A 7,136-nucleotide genomic window follows, 5' to 3' on the forward strand; every position below is an offset into this window, starting at 1 on the left:
AACCAGCTCCAAATCATGTTGAAATACAGAAATAATCACTTTTCCATAAACAAGCTCTAAATCACGTTTGATGCACTCTGTAAGTGACATTTTTGCAGTACTGTTAGAACTCGATTACAGGAACACTGGACAGTTTTCAGCAAGCTGCAACCTTGAATTACAGAAATAAACACTTTTCCAAAAACAAGCTCTAAATCATGTTGAAAAACTGAAAAAACACTTTTTCATAAACAAGCTCTAAATCATGTTGAAAAACAGAAATAAACACTTTTTCAAAAACCAGCTCCAAATCATGTTGAAATACAGAAATAATCACTTTTCCATAAACAAGCTCTAAATCATGTTTGATGCACTCTGTAAGTGACATGTTTGCAGTACTGTTAGAACTCGATTACAGGAACACTGGACAGTTTTCAGCAAGCTGCAACCTTGAATTACAGAAATAAACACTTTTCCAAAAACAAGCTCTAAATCATGTTGAAAAACTGAAAAAACACTTTTTCATAAACAAGCTCTAAATCATGTTGAAAAACAGAAATAAACACTTTTTCAAAAACCAGCTCCAAATCATGTTGAAATACAGAAATAATCACTTTTCCATAAACAAGCTCTAAATCATGTTTGATGCACTCTGTAAGTGATATTTTTGCAGTACTGTTAGAACTCGATGACAGGAACACTGTGGACAGTTTTCAGCAAGCTGCAACCTTGAATTACAGAAATAATCACTTTTCCATAAACAAGCTCTAAATCATGTTTGATGCACTCTGTAAGTGACATTTTTGCAGTACTGTTAGAACTCGATGACAGGAACACTGTGGACAGTTTTCAGCAAGATGCAACCTTGAATTACAGAAATAAACACTTTTCCAAAAACAAGCTCTAAATCATGTTGAAAAACTGAAAAAACACTTTTTCATAAACAAGCTCTAAATCATGTTGAAAAACTGAAAAAACACTTTTTCATAAACCAGCTCTAAATCATGTTGAAAAACAGAAATAAACACTTTTTCAAAAACCAGCTCCAAATCATGTTGAAATACAGAAATAATCACTTTTCCATAAACAAGCTCTAAATCACGTTTGATGCACTCTGTAAGTGACATTTTTCAGTACTGTTAGAACTCGATGACAGGAACACTGTGGACAGTTTTCAGCAAGCTGCAACCTTGAATTACAGAAATAATCACTTTTCCATAAACAAGCTCTAAATCATGTTTGATGCACTCTGTAAGTGAGATTTTTGCAGTACTGTTAGAACTCGATGACAGGAACACTGTGGACAGTTTTCAGCAAGCTGCAACCTTGAATTACAGAAATAAACACTTTTCCAAAAACAAGCTCTAAATCATGTTGAAAAACTGAAAAAACACTTTTTCATAAACAAGCTCTAAATCATGTTGAAAAACAGAAATAAACACTTTTTCAAAAACCAGCTCCAAATCATGTTGAAATACAGAAATAATCACTTTTCCATAAACAAGCTCTAAATCACGTTTGATGCACTCTGTAAGTGACATTTTTGCAGTACTGTTAGAACTCGATGACAGGAACACTGTGGACAGTTTTCAGCAAGCTGCAACCTTGAATTACAGAAATAAACACTTTTCCAAAAACAAGCTCTAAATCATGTTGAAAAACTGAAAAAACACTTTTTCATAAACAAGCTCTAAATCATGTTGAAACACAGAAATAAACACGTTTTCAAAAACCAGCTCCAAATCATGTTGAAATACAGAAATAATCACTTTTCCATAAACAAGCTCTAAATCATGTTTGATGCACTCTGTAAGTGAGATTTTTGCAGTACTGTTAGAACTCGATGACAGGAACACTGTGGACAGTTTTCAGCAAGCTGCAACCTTGAATTACAGAAATAAACACTTTTCCAAAAACAAGCTCTAAATCATGTTGAAAAACTGAAAAAACACTTTTTCATAAACAAGCTCTAAATCATGTTGAAAAACAGAAATAAACACTTTTTCAAAAACCAGCTCCAAATCATGTTGAAATACAGAAATAATCACTTTTCCATAAACAAGCTCTAAATCACGTTTGATGCACTCTGTAAGTGACATTTTTGCAGTACTGTTAGAACTCGATGACAGGAACACTGTGGACAGTTTTCAGCAAGCTGCAACCTTGAATTACAGAAATAAACACTTTTCCAAAAACAAGCTCTAAATCATGTTGAAAAACTGAAAAAACACTTTTTCATAAACAAGCTCTAAATCATGTTGAAAAACAGAAATAAACACTTTTTCAAAAACCAGCTCCAAATCATGTTGAAATACAGAAATAATCACTTTTCCATAAACAAGCTCTAAATCATGTTTGATGCACTCTGTAAGTGACATGTTTGCAGTACTGTTAGAACTCGATTACAGGAACACTGGACAGTTTTCAGCAAGCTGCAACCTTGAATTACAGAAATAAACACTTTTCCAAAAACAAGCTCTAAATCATGTTGAAAAACTGAAAAAACACTTTTTCATAAACAAGCTCTAAATCATGTTGAAAAACAGAAATAAACACTTTTTCAAAAACCAGCTCCAAATCATGTTGAAATACAGAAATAATCACTTTTCCATAAACAAGCTCTAAATCATGTTTGATGCACTCTGTAAGTGATATTTTTGCAGTACTGTTAGAACTCGATGACAGGAACACTGTGGACAGTTTTCAGCAAGCTGCAACCTTGAATTACAGAAATAATCACTTTTCCATAAACAAGCTCTAAATCATGTTTGATGCACTCTGTAAGTGACATTTTTGCAGTACTGTTAGAACTCGATGACAGGAACACTGTGGACAGTTTTCAGCAAGATGCAACCTTGAATTACAGAAATAAACACTTTTCCAAAAACAAGCTCTAAATCATGTTGAAAAACTGAAAAAACACTTTTTCATAAACAAGCTCTAAATCATGTTGAAAAACTGAAAAAACACTTTTTCATAAACCAGCTCTAAATCATGTTGAAAAACAGAAATAAACACTTTTTCAAAAACCAGCTCCAAATCATGTTGAAATACAGAAATAATCACTTTTCCATAAACAAGCTCTAAATCACGTTTGATGCACTCTGTAAGTGACATTTTTCAGTACTGTTAGAACTCGATGACAGGAACACTGTGGACAGTTTTCAGCAAGCTGCAACCTTGAATTACAGAAATAATCACTTTTCCATAAACAAGCTCTAAATCATGTTTGATGCACTCTGTAAGTGAGATTTTTGCAGTACTGTTAGAACTCGATGACAGGAACACTGTGGACAGTTTTCAGCAAGCTGCAACCTTGAATTACAGAAATAAACACTTTTCCAAAAACAAGCTCTAAATCATGTTGAAAAACTGAAAAAACACTTTTTCATAAACAAGCTCTAAATCATGTTGAAAAACAGAAATAAACACTTTTTCAAAAACCAGCTCCAAATCATGTTGAAATACAGAAATAATCACTTTTCCATAAACAAGCTCTAAATCACGTTTGATGCACTCTGTAAGTGACATTTTTGCAGTACTGTTAGAACTCGATGACAGGAACACTGTGGACAGTTTTCAGCAAGCTGCAACCTTGAATTACAGAAATAAACACTTTTCCAAAAACAAGCTCTAAATCATGTTGAAAAACTGAAAAAACACTTTTTCATAAACAAGCTCTAAATCATGTTGAAACACAGAAATAAACACGTTTTCAAAAACCAGCTCCAAATCATGTTGAAATACAGAAATAATCACTTTTCCATAAACAAGCTCTAAATCATGTTTGATGCACTCTGTAAGTGAGATTTTTGCAGTACTGTTAGAACTCGATGACAGGAACACTGTGGACAGTTTTCAGCAAGCTGCAACCTTGAATTACAGAAATAAACACTTTTCCAAAAACAAGCTCTAAATCATGTTGAAAAACTGAAAAAACACTTTTTCATAAACAAGCTCTAAATCATGTTGAAAAACAGAAATAAACACTTTTTCAAAAACCAGCTCCAAATCATGTTGAAATACAGAAATAATCACTTTTCCATAAACAAGCTCTAAATCACGTTTGATGCACTCTGTAAGTGACATTTTTGCAGTACTGTTAGAACTCGATGACAGGAACACTGTGGACAGTTTTCAGCAAGCTGCAACCTTGAATTACAGAAATAAACACTTTTCCAAAAACAAGCTCTAAATCATGTTGAAAAACTGAAAAAACACTTTTTCATAAACAAGCTCTAAATCATGTTGAAAAACAGAAATAAACACTTTTTCAAAAACCAGCTCCAAATCATGTTGAAATACAGAAATAATCACTTTTCCATAAACAAGCTCTAAATCATGTTTGATGCACTCTGTAAGTGACATGTTTGCAGTACTGTTAGAACTCGATTACAGGAACACTGTGGACAGTTTTCAGCAAGCTGCAACCTTGAATTACAGAAATAAACACTTTTCCAAAAACAAGCTCTAAATCATGTTGAAAAACAGAAATAAACACTTTTTCAATAACCAGCTCCAAATCATGTTGAAATACAGAAATAATCACTTTTCCATAAACAAGCTCTAAATCACGTTTGATGCACTCTGTAAGTGACATTTTTGCAGTACTGTTAGAACTCGATTACAGGAACACTGGACAGTTTTCAGCAAGCTGCAACCTTGAATTACAGAAATAAACACTTTTCCAAAAACAAGCTCTAAATCATGTTGAAAAACTGAAAAAACACTTTTTCATAAACAAGCTCTAAATCATGTTGAAAAACAGAAATAAACACTTTTTCAAAAACCAGCTCCAAATCATGTTGAAATACAGAAATAATCACTTTTCCATAAACGAGCTCTAAATCATGTTTGATGCACTCTGTAAGTGACATGTTTGCAGTACTGTTAGAACTCGATTACAGGAACACTGTGGACAGTTTTCAGCAAGCTGCAACCTTGAATTACAGAAATAAACACTTTTCCAAAAACAAGCTCTAAATCATGTTGAAAAACTGAAAAAACACTTTTTCAAAAACAAGCTCTAAATCATGTTGAAAAACAGAAATAAACACTTTTTCAAAAACAAGCTCCAAATCATGTTGAAAAACAGAAATAATCACTTTTTCATAAACAAGCTCTAAATCATGTTTGATGCACTCTGTAAGTGATATTTTTGCAGTACTGTTAGAACTCGATGACAGGAACACTGTGGACAGTTTTCAGCAAGCTGCAACCTTGAATTACAGAAATAATCACTTTTCCATAAACAAGCTCTAAATCATGTTTGATGCACTCTGTAAGTGACATTTTTGCAGTACTGTTAGAACTCGATGACAGGAACACTGTGGACAGTTTTCAGCAAGCTGCAACCTTGAATTACAGAAATGATTTAGAGCTTGTTTATGGAAAAGTGATTATTTCTGTATTTCAACATGATTTGGAGCTGGTTTTTGAAAAGGTTAGGGTTAGGGTTAGGGTTAGGTTTCTAGTTTTGATTTCTAGTTTTGAGTCGGTTGATCCACTTCCATCTCTGACACGTGGAAACCGGAGGGGGGAAGGGAGGGGGTGCAGGGTTAGGGTTAGGGTTAGGGTTAGGGTTAGGGTTAGGGGTTAGGGTTAGGGTTAGGGTTAGGGTTAGGGTTAGGGTTAGGGTTAGGGTTAGGGGTTAGGGGTTAGGGGTTAGGGGTTAGGGTTAGGGTTAGGGTTAGGGTTAGGGTTAGGGTTAGGTTTCTAGTTTTGAGTCGGTTGATCCACTTCCATCTCTGACACGTGGAAACCGGAGGGGGGAAGGGTTAGGGTTAGGGTTAGGTTTCTAGTTTTGAGTCGGTTGATCCACTTCCATCTCTGACACGTGGAAACCGGAGGGGGGAAGGGAGGGGGTGCACTCCACACATGTGCGCGCGGTCCGGAGGGGTCTGGGCGCGGCCGGCCAAAGTTGTAGGCCCCATGGAGCCCACTGGTAGATTAACCCATTACTAGGGTTAAAGAGTCGTCTGTCCTTGGGGTGGGGGTTAGGGTTAGGTATGGTTAGTAAAATGGTTAAGGTTAGGGTTAGGGTTAGGGTAAGGTATAGTTTTAGGAATGGTTAAGTTTAGGTAGGTCTGTCGACTCGATTTAGGATCAGGCAAAATCCCTTGAGTTGCGCCCCTTATGCAGGTTTGGTCCTCGGTTGGTTGCCATGTGTCCATATCGAGTGGTGTGGTCAAGATGTCTAGGTCCGCTATGTCAACGGATGTGGAAAGCATAGTGCAACCTAGGAGTTTACTCCCCCTCGGATCCTTCTCTCTTAGCTCCACGTTGTCTATGTATTCACTTCCGTGTTCGTCAGTTTAGGTCCTGGATGTTTTCAATCATGTGTGTAATTCAGGGGTTATTCCCTTCCAGGATCCTAACTCTGAATCAACCCATGTATAGTCCAATCCAGCTGGTCCGTATGGGTATACTCAACGTAGGATCAGGCAAAACCGTCGAGTTGCGTACCTTGTGCAGGTCCGGACCTCAGTTGGTTGCCATGTGTCCCTGTCGAGTGGTAAGTCATTGAACTCCCATAGGTTTGGGCAGATAGGGTTAGGGTTAGGGTTAGGGTTAGGGTTAGGGTTAGGGTTAGGGGTTAGGGTTAGGGTTAGGGTTAGGGTTAGGGTTAGGGTTAGGGTTAGGTTAGGGTTAGGGTTAGGGTTAGGGTTAGGGTTAGGTTAGGGTTAGGGTTAGGGTTAGGGTTAGGGTTAGGGTTAGGTTAGGGTTAGGGTTAGGGTTAGGGTTAGGGTTAGGGTTAGGGTTAGGGTTAGGTTTCTAGTTTTGAGTCGGTTGATCCACTTCCATCTCTGACACGTGGAAACCGGAGGGGGGAAGGGAGGGGGTGCACTCCACATCATATGCGCGCGGGCCGGAGGGGTCTGGGCGCGGCCGGCCAAAGTCGTAGGCCCCATGGAGCCCACTGGTAGATTAACCCATAACTAGGGTTAAAGAGTAGTCTGTCCTTGGGGTGGGGGTTAGGGTTAGGTATGGTTAGTAAAATGGTTAAGTTTAGGGTTAAGGTTAGGGTAAGGTATATTTTTTAGAGTGGTTTAGGGTTAGGTTTAGGGTTAGGGTAAGGTTTAGGGTTAGGGTTAGGTATGGTTAGTAAAATGGTTAAGGTTAGGGTTAGGGTTAGGGTAAGGTATAGTTTTAGGAAT

Source organism: Salvelinus namaycush, unplaced genomic scaffold (genome assembly GCF_016432855.1).
Source record: "Salvelinus namaycush isolate Seneca unplaced genomic scaffold, SaNama_1.0 Scaffold1927, whole genome shotgun sequence".
NCBI classification, from domain to species: Eukaryota; Metazoa; Chordata; class Actinopteri; order Salmoniformes; family Salmonidae; genus Salvelinus; species Salvelinus namaycush.